This window comes from Lutra lutra, chromosome 2 (assembly GCF_902655055.1).
Source record: "Lutra lutra chromosome 2, mLutLut1.2, whole genome shotgun sequence".
NCBI classification, from domain to species: domain Eukaryota; kingdom Metazoa; phylum Chordata; class Mammalia; order Carnivora; family Mustelidae; genus Lutra; species Lutra lutra.
In genome coordinates this window covers 34,549,926-34,570,648 of record NC_062279.1, presented here as the reverse complement: position 1 = coordinate 34,570,648, position 20,723 = coordinate 34,549,926, and the positions used below count along the sequence as shown (strand labels likewise).

Here is a 20,723-nt window from a genome sequence, read left to right as displayed (position 1 = left end):
ATTATTTGGTCATAAAAAAGAAAGGAAATCCTGCCATTTGTAACAACATATATGACACTTGAGGGCATTATGCTAAGTGAAGTAAGTTGCACAAAGACAAATACTATATAATCTCATTTCTATGCATAAAACAAGGAGAAACAAGGTGGTTTCCAGGGGCTGGATGTGGGAGAAATGGGTGATTGTGGTCAAAGCGTACAAAGTATAAGTCCTGGGAAATCTAACATACAGCATGGTGACTATAGTTAACAATACTATATTATGAATATTAAAGTTTGTGCTAACTAACCTTATTATGGTAATCATTTTGTTATACATACATTTATCTATGTACACTTTAAACTTACTTATATATCAAATATACCTCAATAAAGCTGGGGGAAAAAGTTATTATTCCTTAAAATTTTTTTGATGGATCATCACTTTTTGGTAACTTTCTCCATCTTGTCACCTAACTTTTCTTTTTCTTTTCTTTTCCTTTTTATTTCTCTGCAGGACTTCAGCCTCATTTATTAAGCAGCAGAGTTTTAGAAGTCTTAATGCAGAAATGAGTAAAGACCAAGGGGTGAATGAAGACAGGATTTTTCCCCCTCCACACACCTTCTCACCACTGTGATAAACAATCTACCATAAATAGGCATTTGACATCAGAATTATGCCTCAGAAAAGTGCTTACGACAAAAATGAGAGAACTTGAAGAATCACAACCAGCAGTGTAATGCTTTCTTCAAGAAGCCTTGTGTGAGGGTACCTCACAAACATGCTTAGCCCTTCAAGAGATAGGTACAAGGGACTGAAACATCTAGTGTGACCCCTCAAGAGTCACTTTTGCTTTAATATATTTATGAGGGTAGGTTTGATGAGAGCAAATAATGTACATAAAGCTGAAAACTGACAGGTTATTTGAAAAGCTCTGCCATATTCATACTAGCAACTACGATTTCCTTGAAGATAGGCATGTAGTTTAGATTCACCTGAATTGGGCCCTATTCCAGAGTCTTGATCATAGTCTGCTTTGTGTCCTGCTGGGCCAGTGTCCCTTCACACAGCCAGGAGCATGCTGATGTGGTCATCCCTAAAGTCTGGCTGTTTGCTGATCAGTGAGATGTCCACATAGAGCAGGGAAGGGTCAGTAATCTTAATAACTTCTGTAGCAGCAATGATAATGTCACCATGTCCACCTATATCTTCACCAAATCCACAAGCCAGCTGCTGGAACAAGAAGTGGAATTGCTCAGCCTCCCTGACTGTTCCCTCGGAACCTCCCTGTGCTCTAGAATGAAATACCCTTCTGCATGATGGCCGACAGGTCCACTTGCCATCCTCTTCTTTTTATATGGCTTTTTGACTTTGGCAAAATCATTGAAATATTCTTCCAGAGTGAGACAGGGGATTTTTACAGTGTTTGATGCTAACAGCCAGTTCTTTGTCATCAACTCATTGAGATGTTGCTCCAGGTCCAGGAAGATCTCCCCCCAGCAGGCTGCTGCAGCCCTCCTTTGCAGTGTCTGAAATCCCATTCATGTTTGGTTGGCTCAGGGATATACCCTCTTCTATTTCATTTTTTAAAATACTCCCTTTTTAAACCAACTATAAATTCTTCAAAACTCTTACAGTTGATGGTTATCATATATTGAACCTAGTGTGGGCATTGTCGACTTCTCAGCTCTTCTTTATAAAACTGAACTTCTTTTTTGCATCTACTTAAAAAAGAATTCATTTACTGAAGACACAGACCAGTTTGTGTCACAAGTCTTTGTTTTCACTTATCTGAGCAGCAACTTCAAAAATTTGTTCCAACATGTAGAAGGGAGTGTTACCTGCTGGTACCCACTTTAGTCAAGCTTCAGGCTCAGCATGTTTTACCCAGTCTTTCTTTTCTGTTTCAAGTGCTTTTTGCAGCCAGGTAATAATGTCTGAAGTGAGAATTGACATCTACCTGTGGAGAAGATCAGAGACTATTTTAGAGAAAGTAAAGTTTTCAGGGGATGGATATCTACTTTTGAGGCAATTCCACATTCCCGGTCATCTCTGTGCTTGTGTAGGTGTTTGAGAGCTATGTCAACCACAGGCTCATGACCTCTTTTGCATCTAGATCTTCTGACTCAAGCTCCTGCATCCATTTTCTCAGAGCCTGATGGTACATTTTCAGATGGTTTCTGAAAATCTCATAATGGTCAGGAAAACACTCAACTATCAGGATTTTGGCAATATGGGTTATCCAGGACATACTTCCTTATGATTTCTGGGTGGCAGAGAAACCACATCTTGTTGGAATCTCTGGGGTCTGCCTGTGTGGCCCCAATTCTAGTATTCATGGTTCCATCCAAGATGGCAATCATTTTCTCCTTGCAATTCTTGGGCCTCTGGGGAGAAACCAAGCTAGTTTTCTTTTTTTGGTCAGATACACATTGGTCAATTTCTTCCTTTTTTCTGATCCTGAAAACTGAGACCAGCAGCGGGGGTCACAGGAGACAATGACCAGCAAACTCTGCAGCACCATCCACATCGCTTGGCCAGCTCATCTGAGTGGCCCTGCATGCTCCCAAAGTAGCCATGGATAAGAGTCATGCTGTGCATGTTCCCTCTGTCCATGTGGGATGGCTTATACATCAGCCCTTCTTGGGAATGAGCACTCCAGGTCCACCAGCTCTCAGTGGGCCTGCAGGAATGTCCCTAGTACAATGAGGTCCTGGGTTTCCCTCACAATTTTGGGTCCTGAGATGTTCTTGAGGATCTCTGAAGCTGTAGTGATCTGGCTTTGCCACATCACAGCATGCTTCATGTACTTGAGGCTCTCAGTGTCACTATTACTCTGTCTCCAGTCTTTGCTGACATCATCAAGGGACTTCTGGTTGTCTCTGATTTTGTTCAGTGCCTTATGGAGCTGGCTCAGGGCCATACAATGAACCTGTACACCCACAAATGGATAGTGATCTTCCATCTGGCATCTGTGGAGGCCCCTTTCCAGGCCTCTTTTCTGCCATGGTGCTCCACTTTGTCCAGCTGGCCTGGGCACTGAAGCAGCCCAGCATCCCTTTGGAACGTCCTTGCAATAGCTTCCTGATCTGTCTTCTTGGTGGCTAAAAAGCAGGTAAAATCCCTGTACCTGTGATACTAGAGTCACCCCTCCTCACTGCCACTGGACACCTTGCTATCACCCAATTTTTTAAACATGTTAATCACAGTTAAAGTAAGTCTACTGTATTAGCTCTAGATCATCTATAGGTTGTCTCCATTGTCTGTTTCTTTTCTCCTGGTTTTTGGTCATTTGAGTCTATTGTCATTCATGGTAATTATTTTACTTATTTATTTCTTAAGGGCAAAAAGGAAATGAAAGACACTATCAACGTTGCCATATCTCAGCAACTAGAAGGAACCACACTTGAGGGCCCATCTAGAAGCTAATTTAGGTTGCTAAAGAAAAACATAAATTAAGGCAAAGGTAAAACTGACTCCAATCATTTTTATAGAGTGCTGACTACTGTGTAGAAACTCTGAATAATGCTAACTTTCAGCATAGAGTGTTTATTCATTTTGTTACTTACAGGTAGTTACAGGAGGGATTGATTACCTTGATACAATCAGGGAATGGGAAGCACAGAAGCTGACTTCAGGCTTTGTGAGAGCTATTCTATTTCTAGTTTGAAGTAATCCTCAAGTAGGACATTTAAAGAACATCAACTGAAAGGATGTTTACCTGGGATCATCCCCTTGCCAGGCCTTGAATGCCAACTTCTCCCTCCCCAGCATGTTGAGACTGGCAAAACTCTGCTTAGCTTTTTAGCTTCTTAACTGGTCTTTTCTTCCTGGCTTCTCAGCCTCTTACATTGAAAATTTTAGGAATAAATGATATCTGATGGGGTCCGTGATCAAAGGAGTGAGACTGATACAAAGCGAAGGTCAAGCAAAGCTTTATTTCGTGCCAGCACCAAGAATCAAACCGACCGGCCTGGGCCATCTCTTACAGAGAGAGCAACAGACTAGCTTTCATAGAGCAAAGGCCATGTGGTTGAGCCTGGCCAATGAGATTGTCTCCACGTGGCCTGACTCATCCTTGTATTTGGGCTCTGTTATCTCCACCTGACCTGACCCGTCCTTGTATTTGGGCTCTGTTATCAGGGACTGGTCGACCATATTTTACTGGTTTCCCAGACTTGCTTTTAAGTAAGTTCTTCCTCGGGGGGTGGGGGCAGGGGGTCAGTTTAAGTTTTACTGCACAAACAACAAAATGGCTGTTTAACCGAGATGGAGTTGCTCTGGTTAAGTAGGCCCCTACAATATCCTCATGGAAAAAAGAAAGCACAGAAAGTCATGCTCACAGTTCTCCAATTCTCTTTCTTCCAAATGTAGTCCTCCTAATTCCTAGCTGCCTTGACAAAAATCAACGCCACTTTTCTTCCAGCCCTATCAGACCTCTGAGAACTCTTAGCTTTAAAATTCAACTTGACTTCCCACTTGGTGCCAATTAGTAGGGGAGAAACAGCAGAGACTAGTAAGTTCACTCAATGTTCTTTTCTCTTGGATCTTAGCCTTTCAAGATCTTACTTACTGTGTTGCTTTACGATTACTTCAAACAGATAATTTCAAAACAATTTTTATACAGTTTAAAATTTTTTTCCTTTGGAGTGAGGGTTGGTCTACTACAGCTACCCTATCATAACTATAAAAAATTAAAAAGCATAATATTTTTATATAAAAATCAGAATTCTCATTTTCTCTGGAAAAACTGGGCCCACATTCTTACATGGAAATAATGACTAGAGATAAGTTGTTCCTGTTCTTTTAATTTCAGGTATACACTCTCCAGTTTTCTTTAATTGTTTGGATTACCCAGTGATCCCTGAGAGTAAAAAAGAAGGAGGTCCATAATCAAGCTTTGAGAAATGCTAATATCTAATTGTGTTGTATAAAAGGAGAGCTGAAGGTGATATGAGGATGCATATTCAAAAAAGGAAAAGGAAAATTGGAGATTGTTGTACCATGGAAATCAAAAGAAGACAATGTTTCAGGTTGGAAGGGGAGATGCCTGTGCCGATTAACTGTTCTAATTCTTCTATATCGAATGACTGAAGTGTAATTAGTGATCTTGAAAGAGTATTTTTAGTAGAATAATGGAGATGACAGCCAGGTTGGGGTAGCTTAAGTAATGTAATCAGAGATGTGGAAATAAAGTAGTGAATGTAGTGGGCCAGTGAAAAAGTCTGTCTGCGAAAGGAGGGCAAGAGCCAGGATGTTACAAGGGAAAGATGGGATTGAATAATAAATTTGAGTGGCCTTTCTTTACTGCGTTCTTCCCAGGGCCATCAGCCAGCCTTTCCTTGATTTCTTGCAAGATGAAATGCTGCTAAGATATTTCCTTGAAAGCAAGAAAGAGTGAAAGGTAGTTAGCATTTTCATATCTCAAAAAAAGAAAGAAACAAGGCTCACTGGGCTATCCAGAGGCTGATTTAGGTTGCTACCGAAAAGAGTACATTAAGGCAGAGAGAAGTCTGACGTCAACCAGTCCCCTGACCTGAGGAGTCCCTGCATTGTCTGATGTCACCTCCCTTTCCTGTCTTTCCCAGAAACAGTCAGGAGACAGCAGTACAAAAGATACCTTTCTCCTTTTCAAAAGCAAGAGGAGGGCTGGGACATTTCCCCCTAGTTTCAAGGATCTGTTAATTGGCTCCCCAGTAAAATTACAGAAGCAGCCTGCCTGATAATGATTGTAAATGACAGAGACGATCAGGTTTACCTTGTGATGTCCCCACGGGACTTGCAGTTAGTTTAGTCTGAACTTAGCATCAGCTGCTCAGGCACCTTTTTTTCCAGCACACAGTGGCTCGACTCATTCCTGTATTCTTTCAAACGTCATTAGTGTTATAGCCTTCTCTCCCTCTCCCTCCCATCCCCAGCAGCCTCCTGCCTCTCACTGTCCCCCCCCCCCCCCGCCGTCCTCAATTTTCAGGACTCCCAAAGCATGCCAATCTAATTGAGAAACTGATGTTAACATTACTTGTCGATGTTGCGCTCTTTTGTCTTCTGGCATGGAAGAAACAACTCATGGCTTTGAGGTGTGGGTTATTGTCCCTCCAGGAAACTACACACCAACTTCACTGAACTCCAACCTCCATTAACTCCTTTACAGTTTGAAGGTACTCAGCTCGAGGATTTTATAGTTCATTAGAGGTGTTTGGAATGTACCGTAGGTCTTAAATAGGATTTAATATGCCAAATAGCTAGATGTTGAAGGAGGCAGTTTTCATTAAAACCAAATCTTCAAGTTTTCCAGAAGCCACTATGTATGTGGGTGTAGTTACATATGTATGCATATGTATGTATGTGAATATGAGGGTATTTAGTATATATTAAATATATATTACACATTACACATACATATATTGTAATACACGTAATCTATGTGTGTATTTATGTATATGTATATATGTCTATATGGACACATATTACATATATGTATATATTATATATCTATATATTTTACAAATACATATATGTATATATGCTATATATACATATATGTATTTACACACACACACACACACACACACACACACACACGTATGTGTATATATAAATCCAAACTTTAATGTATGGATTACTTACAGATCTCATTAAAATGCTGATTCTGATCCAGGAGTTCTGGGTTGGAACCCACTTTCAAGTAACGTAGATACTGCTCTTTTGGGGACCACTTTTTTGAGTGTGTGTGTGTGTGTCGCAAATGCTGTTTTTATTTTTTTTAATTTTTATTTATTTTTTAAATTTATTTTGTGTGCCAGAATTCATTGTTTATGCATCACACCCAGTGCTCCATGCAATACGTGCCCTCAATAACACTCACCACCAGGCAGTGTTTTTTTTTTTTTTTTTGGTGGCAAATGGACGTGCAGGGATTTAATTGATGTAGAAAACACAGGCTTGTCACAGAGCTGGCTGTAACACAGGCGCTAGCCCCAAAGCACCCAGGAGGAGCCAAATCATGGAACGGAATTTTTTCTCTATGGTAGATGATGCCTAAAAAGTGGGCGTGGGGTGGGGGTCAAAAGTTTCTTAGACAAAGAAATGAGAGGTAGGCTTGCAGAGACTTGGTGGCTGGGCAGCGGAGAGGCAGGGACAACCCCAGAGCCTTCAAGACAAACACGGGGGCATTTTATTTAAACGATGGGACAGATGTCTGAGAACATCCACTGCAGCCCCCAGGAGAGCCCTCTGACGGGAAGCAGGACTGCAGGGAGCACGACCCTGTGTGGCCCAGCCTGGAGGAGGGCTGCCAGGGGACAGAAACAAGAACCCACAACTCTCCCCATGGTGGTCCAGAAAGAGAAAACCAAGATACGGACCCAGAGACACCCAAGACCCCTCCTATGGCTTGTTGGCTTCTTGTAAGTCCTGCGCTTGTGACCTGAGACTTGAGCTGGGGGTGAGGGTAGGGGGAGGACTCTGGGGAGGAGCCCGAGGGAAGGGAAGGAGCGCCCCTGAGGGAAGGGAAGGAGCGCCCCTGAGGAAAGCAAGGAGCCAGCAGAGGGAGGAGGGGCAGCAGAGCGTCTGGGGGCCAACTTCCAGCAACCTCTGGTAGGGCTCTGGGCCCAATCCTGAGAAAGTGCTCAAGAAAGGAGACTTACAAAAAAGAGAAAGAAAAGGGTCTGATCTCCCAGCCCCTGCCCCTCCAAAACCATCAGATTGTTTTTTAGAGTCCACAGTCTCTCATGGGTTGTCTCCCCCTCCAATTTCCCCCAACTCCCTTCTCTCCCCATGTCCTTCGTGTTATTCCTTATGCTCCACAAATAAGCAAAACCATATAATTGACTCTCTCTGCTTGACTTATTTCACTCAGTGTAATCTCTTCCAGTCCCATCCATGCTGATACAAAAGTTGGGTATTCATCCTTTCTGATGGAGGCATAATACTCCATAGTATATATGAACCACATCTTCCTTATCCATTCATCTGTTGAAGGGCATCGTGGTTCTTTCCACAGTTTGGTGACTGTGGCCATTGCTGCTATGAACACTGGGGTACAGATGGCCCTTCTTTTCATCTCCATCCGTATCTTTGGGGTAAATACCCAGTAGTGCAATTGCAGGGTCATAGGGTAACTCTATTTTTAATTTCTTAAGGAATCTCCACACTGTTTTCCAAAGTGACTGTATCAACTTGCATTCCCACCAACAGTGTAAGTGGATTCCCCTTTCTCCACATCCTCTCCACTACTTGTTGTTTATTGTCTTGTTATTTTTGGCCATTCTAACTGGTGTAAGGTGGTATCTCAATGTGGTTTTGATTTGAATCTCCCTGATGGCTAGTGATGATGAACATTTTTTCATGTGTCTGTTAGCCATTTGTATGTCTTTATTGGAGAAGTGTCTGTTCATGTCTTCAGCCCATTTTTTGACATGATTATCTGTTTTGTGTGTGTTGAGTTTGAGGAGTTCTTTATAGATCCTGGAGATCAGCCCTTTGTCTGTATTGTCATTTGCAAATATCTTCTCCCAACCTGTGGGTTGCCTCTTTGTTTTGTTGACTGTTTTCTTTGCTGTGCAGAAGCTTTTGATCTTTTGAATTCTCAAAAGTTCATTTTCACTTTTCTTTCCTTTGCCTTTGGGGACATATCTTGAAAGAAGTTGCTGTGGCTGATGTTGAAGAGCTTACTGCCTATGTTCTCCTCTAGGATTATGATGGATTCCTGCCTCATGTTGAGGTCTTTTATCCATTTTGAGTTTATCTTTGTGTATGGTTTAAGGGAATGGTCGAGTTTCATTCTTCTACACATAGCTTGGGGACCACTTTTTGAACAGCAAATCTTAAAGAAAGCTTTGCTTATTCTCCTCCAGCTTCTTCATCTTAACCTAACTGCCCTACTCCTCAGTTCTACTCAAATGTTACTCCCATGTCTCTTCTCTATTCAGGCTAACAATCTATTTGGTAGAGGGCATTTTTGCTATTTTTCAAAATAACAAAAACTTAGCTATTGAGTAAAGTAGACTCTGGATTGGTGTTCTGGTTTCCTGTTCCAGTCAAGTACACTGGGAGATAACAAACATGATGTGAAATCTCTTTAGATTTATATTACTTTACTATTATTTCTTTAATTTGCTAAACTGAGCAATTAACTCATGAATTTTTAATTGATTTTTATCTATTTCTGTATATGCATATAAGCTTAGAAATTCACTTTTTGTACTGATTTTTATGTTTACTGTAAATAATTTTTTATTGTGATCACAAACATAAAATTTACCACTATAACCATTTTTCAATATACCATCCAGTACATAGAATGTTAACTAGAAGCACATTGTCATACAACAGAGCTCTAGAATTTTTTCATCTTGCAAAACTGAAACTCTGTCCATTGATCAATAACTCCATTTTTTTCTCTCCCTCAGTCCCTGGCAATTATCATTCTTTTCATTGCTAAGAATTTGACTGCTGTAGATAGCCTATATAAGTGGAATATTCAGTACCTGTCTTTTTGTGACTGGCCTGTTTCACTTAGCATGATATTTTCAAGGTTCATCCATGTTGTATTATATGATAGAATTTCCTTCTTTTTAAGGCAGAAGAGTATTTCATTATGTGTATATGCTACATGTTCTTTATCCATTCATTCACTGATGGACATGTAGTTTGCTTCCACCTCTTGGCTCTTGTGAATAATGCTGCAGTGAACATGGGTGTGCAAACATCTCTTCAAGATCCTGTTTTCAATTTGGGAGTATAAATACCCAGAAATGGGAATGTTGGATCTTATGGTAATTTTATTTTTATTTTTTTAAGGAACCTACTTTCCCACAGCAGCTGCACCATTTTATGTTCCTACCAATGATGTGCAAATTTCCAATTCCTCTACATCCTCATCAATATGTAATTTTTTTTCTTTTTTGATGGTGGGATGATCCTAGGGGATGTAAGTTGGTATTTCATTGTGGTTTTGATTTGCATTTCCCTGATGATTACTGATACTGAGCATCTCTTCATGTGCGTGTTAGCCATCGGTATGTCTTCTTAGAAAAGTGTTTATTGAGGTCATTTGTTCATTCTTAAATTGGATTGTTTAGGTTTCTTTGTTGTTGAGTTGCAGAAGTTCTTTAAATATTTTGGATAATAACCCTTTATCAGATGTATGATTTGAAAATATTTTCTACCATTCCATTGGTTGCCTTTTCATTATGTTGATTGTTTCCATGGCTGTGCAAAAGTTTTTAAGTTTGATGTAGTCCCCTTCTCTATTTTTGCTTTTGTTGTCTGTGCTTTTGGTGTCACATCTAAGAAATCATTGCCAAATCCAATGTCATGAAGCTTTTCCCTTCCCTATTTTTTATTCTAGAAATTTTTAGTTTGGGGATTTATATTTAGGTCTTTAATCTATTTTGAGTTAGTTTTTGTACATGATGTAATGTTAAGGGTCCCAATTCATTCTTTGCAGGTGTATGTGTGTATCTGGTTTTCCCATCACCATTTGTTGGAGAAGCACACTACAAATTTTAATACATAGCCTTTTAATTATCATTTAGATTTCAAAAGGTTGTAATATACATTATAAAGTATTAAATTTGACCCATGGCTGATTTAAAATTTTTCTTGTTTTATTTCCAAATATGTTAGCAAATTTTATTTGTTGAGGTCTGGATATTTGTTAACAATTTCTAATTTTATTGCAATATGTTTGATATGGTATCATTGGCCTGACCTTGTTGATGACTCCATAGGAAATGAAAACATAGAATATGTATGCTTGAAAAGAATGTCCATTTGCTACTTGTTAGATTATCTATGTATCTACCTATCATCTATCTATCTATCATCAATCTATCATCATCTATCTACCTCCATTCAATCAAGCTAGTTAGCTAGTTTGTATTATTCTATACAAGAAATAATGATTTTTCTGCTTGATTTATCATTTTGAGAAAAGCGTGTTAAAATTCTTCCCTATGATTGATTTCCCAATTTTTCTTCATGATTTTGTCAGTTTTTATTTTAAATATTTTTTTTATAATTTTTTTTATTTTTTTATAAACATATATTTTTATCCCCAGGGGTACAGGTCTGCGAATCGCCAGGTTTACACACTTCACAGCACTCACCATAGCACATACCCTCCCCAATATCCATAACCCCCCCCCAACCCCCTCCCCCCATCAACCCTCAGTTTGTTTTGTCAGATTAAGAGTCACTTATGGTTTGTCTCCCTCCCAATCCCATCTTGTTTCATTTACTCTTCTCCTACCCCCTCAAGCCCCCATGTTGCATCTCCTCTCCCTCATATCAGGGAGATCATGTGATAGTTGTCTTTCTCCGATTGACTTATTTCACTAAGCATGATACCCTCTAGTTCCATCCACGTCGTCGCAAATGGCAAGATTTCATTTCTTTTGATGGCTGCATAGTATTCCATTGTGTATATATACCACATCTTCTTTATCCATTCGTCTGTAGATGGACATCTAGGTTCTTTCCATAGTTTGGCTATTGTAGACATTGCTGCTATAAATATTCGGGTGCACGTGCCCCTTCGGACACTACGTTTGTATCTTTAGGGTAAATACCCAGCAGTGCAATTGCTGGATCATAGGGTAGTTCTATTTTCAACATTTTGAGGAACCTCCATGCTGTTTTCCAGAGTGGTTGCACCAGCTTGCATTCCCACCAACAGTGTAGGAGGGTTCCCCTTTCTCCGCATCCTCGCCAGCATCTGTCATTTCCTGACTTGTTAATTTTAGCCATTCTGACTGGTGTGAGGTGATATCTCATGGTGGTTTTGATTTGTATTTCCCTGATGCCGAGTGATATGGAGCACTTTTTCATGTGTCTGTTGGCCATCTGGATGTCTTCTTTGCAGAAATGTCTGTTCATGTCCTCTGCCCATTTCTTGATTGGATTATTTGTTCTTTGGGTGTTGAGTTTGCTAAGTTCTTTATAGATTTTGGACACTAGCCCTTTATCTGATATGTCATTTGCAAATATCTTCTCCCATTCTGTCAGTTGTCTTTTGGTTTTTTTAACTGTTTCCTTTGCTGTGCAAAAGCTTTTGATCTTGATAAAATCCCAAAAGTTCATTTTTGCCCTTGCTTCCCTTGCCTTTGGTGATGTTCCTAGGAAGATGTTGCTGCGGCTGACGTCGAAGAGGTTGCTGCCTGTGTTCTCCTCGAGGATTTTGATGGATTCCTTTCTCACATTGAGATCCTTCATCCATTTTGAGTCTATTTTCGTGTGTGGTGTAAGGAAATGATCCAATTTCATTTTTCTGCATGTGGCTGTCCAATTTTCCCAACACCATTTATTGAAGAGGCTGTCTTTGTTCCATTGGACATTCTTTCCTGCTTTGTCGAAGATGAGTTGACCATAGAGTTGAGGGTCCATTTCTGGGCTCTCTATTCTGTTCCATTGATCTATGTGTCTGTTTTTGTGCCAGTACCATGCTGTCTTGATGATGACAGCTTTGTAATAGAGCTTGAAGTCCGGAATTTGATGCCACCAACTTTGGCCTTCTTTTTCAATATTCCTTTGGCTATTCGAGGTCTTTTCTGGTTCCATATAAATTTTAGGATGATTTGTTCCATTTCTTTGAAAAAAATGGATGGTACTTTGATAGGAATTGCATTAAATGTGTAGATTGCTTTAGGTAGCATAGACATTTTCACAATATTTATTCTTCCAATCCAGGAGCATGGAACATTTTTCCATTTCTTTGTGTCTTCCTCAATTTCTTTCATGAGTACTTTATAGTTTTCTGAGTTTAGATTCTTAGTCTCTTTGGTTAGGTTTATTCCTAGGTATCTTATAGTTTTGGGTGCAATTGTAAATGGGATGGACTCCTTAATTTCTCTTTCTTCTGAACCAGGAAGAAATAGAAAGCCTCAACAGACCCATAACCAGTAAGGAGATTGAAACAGTCATCAAAAATCTCCAAACAAACAAAAGCCCAGGGCCAGACGGCTTCCCGGGGGAATTCTACCAAACATTTAAAGAAGAACTAATTCCTATTCTCCTGAAACTGTTCCAAAAAATACAAATACAAGGAAAACTTCCAAACTCATTTTATGAGGCCAGCATCACCTTGATCCCAAAACCAGACAAGGATCCCATCAAAAAAGAGAACTACAGACCGATATCCTTGATGAACACAGATGCAAAAATTCTCGCCAAAATACTAGCCAATAGCATTGAACAGTACATTAAAAGGATTATTCACCACGACCAAGTGGGATTTATTCCAGGGCTGCAAGGTTGGTTCAACATCCGCAAATCAATCAATGTGATACAACACATTAATTAAAGAAAGAACAAGAACCATATGATACTCTCCATAGATGCTGAAAAAGCATTTGACAAAGTACAGCATCCCTTCCTGTTCAAAACTCTTCAAAGTGTAGGGATAGACGGCACATACCTCAATATTATCAAAGCCATCTATGAAAAACCCACCGCAAATATCATTCTCAATGGAGAAAAACTGAAAGCTTTTCCGCTAAGGTCAGGAACACGGCAGGGATGTCCCTTATCACTCCTGCTATTCAACATAGTACTAGAAGTCCTAGCCTCAGCAATCAGACAACAAAAGGAAATTAAAGGCATCCAAATCGGCAAAGAAGAAGTCAAACTATCACTCTTTGCAGATGATATGATACTATATGTGGAAAACCCAAAAGACTCCACTCCAAAACTGCTAGAACTTGTACAGGAATTCAGTAAAGTGTCAGGATATAAAATCAATGCACAGAAATCAGTTGCATTTCTCTACACCAACAACAAGACAGAAGAAAGAGAAATATTTTAAATATTTTAAGGCTATCTTATATACATGATTTAGTTAAGGATTAGTATTTTGGTTACAAAATGAAATTATTTTCTTCAGTAATGACTTTTTATTTAAGGTATACTTTATCTGATATTAACAGTACCACTTGATTTGGTCCATATTTTTCTAGTATATCCCTTTATTTTCTTTCAATTTTATACTTTGTGAATCATTATATTTCATGCTATAAACAGCATATAATTTTTAAAAATCTAATCAGAAAATCTTTATCCTTTAGGTAACAAGATTGTTCCATTTACATTTATTTAATATCTTATGTATTTGTATTTCTTACTTCCCTTTACATATTTTTCTATATGCTATTCTTTTAATTTGCTTTTCCAAAAAAAGGCTGGTTTCTCATGAATTGAGTCAGCATTTTTGTATTCCATTTTTTTTTGTCCCTTTACTGATTAGTTTCTCTCAATTGATTTAGAAGTCATGTATTCTTCCCTTTGTCTTTAAGGTTTATTCTCTATTTTTTTTTACATGCTAAAGATTTAACAAATACTGATGTTAATAATTACCTCTGTCCTCCTCCTGAACAATGATATGACATTACAATAATTTTACTTAATCACACTTCTTTCGTATCCCCTATTATTTCTATTTAATTATGTTAGTTGCAACTTATTTTCACCCCTTTAAATCTATTATTAGTAGTAGCAGTATTACAATTTATATGTATTTATATTTACCTCAGAAAATTCCATTTATTTTCTTATCACTGGTCTTTATATATTTCTCCATCATTTGGAGTTTATTCTCTTCTTTCGAAGTATATCCCTTGTTAGTTCAAAGTTGATAAGTGTTATGTTTTCAATCTTTGTTTATCTAAAACTGTCTGTATGTTTGCCCTTCCCTTTCAATGGTAATTTAGATAGTATAAGTATGCACATTTTTACCATTTTTGTTATTTTCTTCCTCAGCATTTTGATGTTATCAGTCCATTACCTTTTCTTTTCTCAATTTCTCAATGGTAATACCTTTGTAGGGAATCTGCTTTCCAATCCAGGTATGGATATGTCCTTATGTAGAATCATTTTAATTTTCCTATTCATGACTCACCTGACTTCTTATATTTCAGGATTCTTATATTTTAGCAGTTCTAAAAATTTTATGACTGTCTGGAAATTGAGTTATTTGCACATTAGATTTTTCATTCTTTCTTCCATGTTTCCTAACTAATCTTTCATATTTTCCATTTGCTTATCTCTTTATTTTACATTTTATATAAATTATGCAGAATTATCTGTATCTAACTTTGCTTATATCCACATACTGAATTTTTATTTAATCAGCTATTTCCAGAAGTTCTGCCTCTTTTTCAACTCTGCCTGCTCATTTTTTCACAATATCCTTTTCATTCTGATTTATAATTATATCTTTTTAACCTTTTTCATCATTTTAAATGTATCAATTTTATGGTCTTTTCAGATTGTTCTAATATCCAAAGTCTGGGGTCATACTAACCCTCTTGTTTGATTTGTCCACTGACTTTGATTTATGAGGATAATTTCCTCATTTCATTTCTAATTTTTTATTACAGGTTATTGTTAGTTTTTAGAAAAAATTTTTTTTCATTTTATAATTTTTTTAAACATATATTTTTATCCCCAGGGGTACAGGTCTGTGAATCGCCAGATTTACACACTTCACAGCATGCACCATAGCACATACCCTCCCCAATGTCCATAACCCCACCCCTCCAACCCCCCTCCCCCCAGCAACCCTCAGTTTGTTTTGTCAGATTAAGAGTCACTTATGGTTTGTCTCCCTCCCAATTCCATCTTGTTTCATTTACTCTTCTCCTACCCCCTTAACCCCCATGTTGCATCTCTTCTCCCTCATATCAGGGAGATCATGTGATAGTTGTCTTTCTCCGATTGACTTATTTCACTAAGCATGATACCCTCTAGTTCCATCCACGTCGTCGCAAATGGCAAGATTTCATTTCTTTTGATGGCTGCATAGTATTCCATTGTGTATATATACCACATCTTCTTTATCCATTCGTCTGTAGATGGACATCTAGGTTCTTTCCATAGTTTGGCTATTGTAGACATTGCTGCTATAAACATTCGGGTGCACGTGCCCCTTCGGACACTACGTTTGTATCTTTAGGGTAAATACCCAGCAGTGCAATTGCTGGATCATAGGGTAGTTCTATTTTCAACATTTTGAGGAACCTCCATGCTGTTTTCCAGAGTGGTTGTACCAGCTTGCATTCCCACCAACAGTGTAGGAGGGTTCCCCTTTCTCCGCATCCTCGCCAGCATCTGTCATTTCCTGACTTGTTAATTTTAGCCATTCTGACTGGTGTGAGGTGGTATCTCATTGTGGTTTTGATTTGTATTTCCCTGATGCCGAGTGATGTGGAGCACTTTTTCATGTGTCTGTTGGCCATCTGGATGTCTTCTTTGCAGAAATGTCTGTTCATGTCCTCTGCCCATTTCTTGATTGGATTATTTGTTCTTTGGGTGTTGAGTTTCCTAAGTTCTTTATAGATTTTGGACACTAGCCCTTTATCTGATATGTCGTTTGAAAATATCTTTTCCCATTCTGTCAGTTGTCTTTTGGTTTTGTTCACTGTTTCCTTTGCTGTGCAAAAGCTTTTGATCTTGATAAAATCCCAATAGTTCATTTCTGCCCTCACTTCCCTTGCCTTTGGCGATGTTCCTAGGAAGATGTTGCTATGGCTGAGGTCGAAGAGGTTGCTGCCTGTGTTCTCCTTGAGGATTTTGATGGATTCCTTTCTCCCATTGAGGTCCTTCATCCATTTTGAGTCTATTATCGTGTGTGGTGTAAGAAAATGATCCAATTTCATTTTCCTGCATGTGGCTGTCCAATTTTCCCAACACCATTTATTGAAGAGGCTGTCTTTTTTCCATTGGACATTCTTTCCTGCTTTGTCAAAGATAAGTTGACCATAGAGTTGAGGGTCTATTACTGGGCTCTCTATTCTGTTCCATTGATCTATGTGTCTGTTTTTGTGCCAGTACCATGCTGTCTTGATGATGACAGCTTTGTAATAGAGCTTGAAGTCCGGAATTGTGATGCCACCGACTTTGGCTTTCTTTTTCAATATTCCTTTGGCTATTCGAGGTCTTTTCTGGTTCCATATAAATTTTAGGATGATTTGTTCCATTTCTTTGAAAAAAATGGATGGTACTTTGATAGGAATTGCATTAAATGTGTAGATTGCTTTAGGTAGCATAGACATTTTCACAATATTTATTCTTCCAATCCAGGAGCATGGAACATTTTTCCATTTCTTTGTGTCTTCCTCAATTTCTTTCATGAGTACTTTATAGTTTTCTGTGTATAGATTCCTAGTCTCTTTGCCTAGGTATCTTATAGTTTTGGGTGCAATTGTAAATGGGATGGACTCCTTAATTTCTCTTTCTTCTGTCTTGTTGTTGGTGTAGAGAAATGAAACTGAATTCTGTGCATTGATTTTATATCCTGACACTTTACTGAATTCCTGTGCAAGTTCTAGCAGTTTGGAGTGGAGTCTTTTGGGTTTTCCACATATAGTATCATATCATCTGTGAAGAGTGATAGTTTGACTTCTTCCTTGCTGATTTGGATGCATTTAATTTCCTTTTGTTGTCTGATTGCTGAGGCTAGGACTTCTAGTACTATGTTGAATAGCAGGAGTGATAAGGGACATCCCTGCCGTGTTCCTGACCTTAGCGGAAAAGCTTTCAGTTTTTCTCCATTGAGAATGATATTTGCGGTGGGTTTTTCATAGATGGCTTTGATAATATTGAGGTATGTGCCGTCTAGCCCTACACTTTGAAGAGTTTTGATCAGGAAGGGATGTTGTACTTTGTCAAATGCTTTTTCAGCATCTATGGAGAGTATCATATGGTTCTTGTTCTTTCTTTAATTAATGTGTTGTATCACATTGATTGATTTGCGGATGTTGAACCAACCTTGCAGCCCTGGAATAAATCCCACTTGGTCGTGGTGAATAATCCTTTTAATGTACTGTTGAATCCTGTTGGCTAGTATTTTGGTGAGAATTTTTGCATCTGTGTTCATCAAGGATATCGGTCTGTAGTTCTCTTTTTTGATGGGATCCTTGTCTGGTTTTGGGATCAAGGTGATGCTGGCCTCATAAAATGAGTTTGGAAGTTTTCCTTGTATTTGTATTTTTTGGAACAGTTTCAGGAGAATAGGAATTAGTTCTTCTTTAAATGTTTGGTAGAATTTCCCCACGAAGCCATCTGGTCCTGGGCTTTTGTTTGTTTGGAGATTTTTGATGACTGTTTCAATCTCCTTACTGGTTATGGGTCTGTTCAGGCTTTCTATTTCTTCCTGGTTCAGTAGTGGTAGTTTATATGTCTCTAGGAATGCATCCATTTCTTCCAGATTGTCAAATTTGTTGGCGTAGAGTTGCTCATAGTTTGTTCTTATAATTGTCTGTATTTCTTTGGTGTTAGTTGTGCTCTCTCCTCTTTCATTCATGATTTTATTTGTTTCGGTCCTTTCTCTTTTCTTTTTGGTAAGTCTGGCCAGCGGTTTATCAATCTTATTAATTCTTTCAAAGAACCAGCTCCTAGTTTCGTTGATTTGTTCTATTGTTTTTTGGTTTCTATTTCATTGATTTCTGCTCTGATCTTTATGACTTCTCTTCTCCTGCTGGGTTTAGGGTTTCTTTCTTGTTTTTTCTCCAGCTCCTTTAGGTGTAGGGTTAGGTTGTGTACCTGAGACCTTTCTTGTTTCTTGAGAAAGGCTTGTACCGCTATATATTTTCCTCTCAGGACTGCCTTTGTTGTGTCCCAGAGATTTTGAGCCGTTGTGTTTTCATTATCATTTGTTTCCATGAATTTTTTCAATTCTTCTTTAATTTCTTGGTTGACCCCTTCATTCTTTAGAAGGATGCTGTTTAGTCTCCATGTATTTGGGTTCTTTCCAAATTTCCTCTTGTTATTGAGTTCTAGCTTCAGAGCATTGTGGTCTGAAAATATGCAGGGAATGATCCCAATCTTTTGATACCGGTTGAGACTTGATTTAGGACCAAGAATGTGATCTATTCTGGAGAATGTTCCATGTGCACTAGAGAAGAATGTGTATTCTGTTGCTTTGGGATGAAAAGTTCTGAATATATCTGTGATGTCCATCTGGTCCAGTGTGTCATTTAAGGCCTTGATTTCCTTGTTGATCTTTTGCTTGGATGATCTGTCCATTTCAGTGAGGGGAGTGTTAAAATCCCCTACTATTATTGTATTCTTGTCGATGTGTTTCTTTGATTTTGTTATTAATTGGTTTATATAGTTGGCTGCTCCCACATTAGGGGCATAGATATTTAAAATTGTTAGATCTTCTTGTAGGACAGATCCTTTGAGTATGATATAGTGTCCTTCCTCATCTCTTATTATAGTCTTTGGCTTAAAATCTAATTGATCTGATATAAGGATTGCCACTCCTGCTTTCTTCTGATGTCCATTAGCATGGTAAATTCTTTTCCACCCCCTCACTTTAAATCTGGAGGTGTCTTTGGGTTTAAAATGAGTTTCTTGTAGGCAACATATAGATGGGTTTTGTTTTTTTATCCATTCTGATACCCTGTGTCTTTTGATAGGGGCATTTAGCCCATTAACATTCAGGTTAAGTATTGAGAGATATGAATTTAGTGCCATTGTATTGCCTGTAAGGTGACTGTTATTGTATATTGTCTCTGTTCCTTTCTGATCTACTACTTTTAGGGTCTCTCTTTGCTTAGATGACCCCTTTCATTATTTCCTGTAGAGCTGGTTTGGTGTCTGCAAATTCTTTCAGTTTTTGTTTGTCCTGGAAGCTTTTAATCTCTCCTTCTATTTCCAATGATAGCCTAGCTGAATATAGTATTCTTGGCTGCATGTTTTTCTCATTTAGTGCTCTGAATATATCATGCCAGCTCTTTCTGGCCTGCCAGGTCTCTCTGGATAAGTCTGCTGCCAATCTAATATTTTTACCATTGTATGTTACAGACTTCTTTTCCCGGGCTGCTTTCAGGATCTTCTCTTTGTCACTAAGACTTGTAAATTTTACTATTAGGTGACGGGGTGTGGACCTATTCTTATTGATCTTGAGGGGGGTTCTCTGAACCTCCTGGATTTTGATGCTTGTTCCCTTTGCCATATTGGGGAAATTCTCTCCAATAATTCTCTCCAATATACCTTCTGCTCCCCTCTCTGTTTCCTCTTCTTCTGGAATCCCAATTATTCTAATGTTGTTTCGTCTTATGGTGTCACTTACCTCTCGAATTCTCCCCTTGTGGTCCAGTAGCTGTTTGTCCCTCTTTTGCTCAGCTTCTTTATTCTCTGTCATTTGGTCTTCTATATCACTAATTCTTTCTTCTGCCTCATTTATCCTAGCAGTGAGAGCCTCCATTTTTGTTTGCACCTCATTAATAGCTTTTTTTTAAATTTCAACTTGGTTAGATTTTAGTTCTTTTATTTCTCCAGAAAGGGCTTTTATATCTCCCGAGAGGGTTTCTCTAATATCTTCCATGCCTTTTTCGAGCCTGGCTAGAACCTTGAGAATCGTCATTCTGAACTCTAGATCTGACATATTACCAATGTCTGTATTGATTAGGCCCCTAGCCTTTGGTACTGCCTCTTGTTCTTTTTTTTGTGGTGAATTTTTCCGCCTTGTCATTTTGTCCAGATAAGAGTATATGAAGGAGCAAGTAAAATACTAAAAGGGTGGCAACAACCCCAGGAAAATATGGTTTAGCCAAATCAGAAGAGATCCCAAATTGTGAGCGGGGAGAAAGGGGATAAAATGGTTCAGAAAGAAAAAAAAAAGAAACAATTAAAAAAAGAAAACCAATAAAGAAAAAATATAAAAAGGAAAAAAAAATATATATATTAGATAAACTACTTAAAAAACGTTAAAACAGAAAAGGGTAAAAGTTAAAAAAATTTAG

The 20,723-nt window shown here is 38.5% G+C and overlaps 1 pseudogene; it reads right to left on the bottom strand.

The window, feature by feature from the left end:
• Positions 1-1,437: 1,437 nt before the first annotated feature.
• Positions 1,438-3,961, bottom strand: LOC125094026 (exocyst complex component 3-like; annotated as a pseudogene).
• Between the last annotated feature and the right edge of the window lie 16,762 nt (positions 3,962-20,723).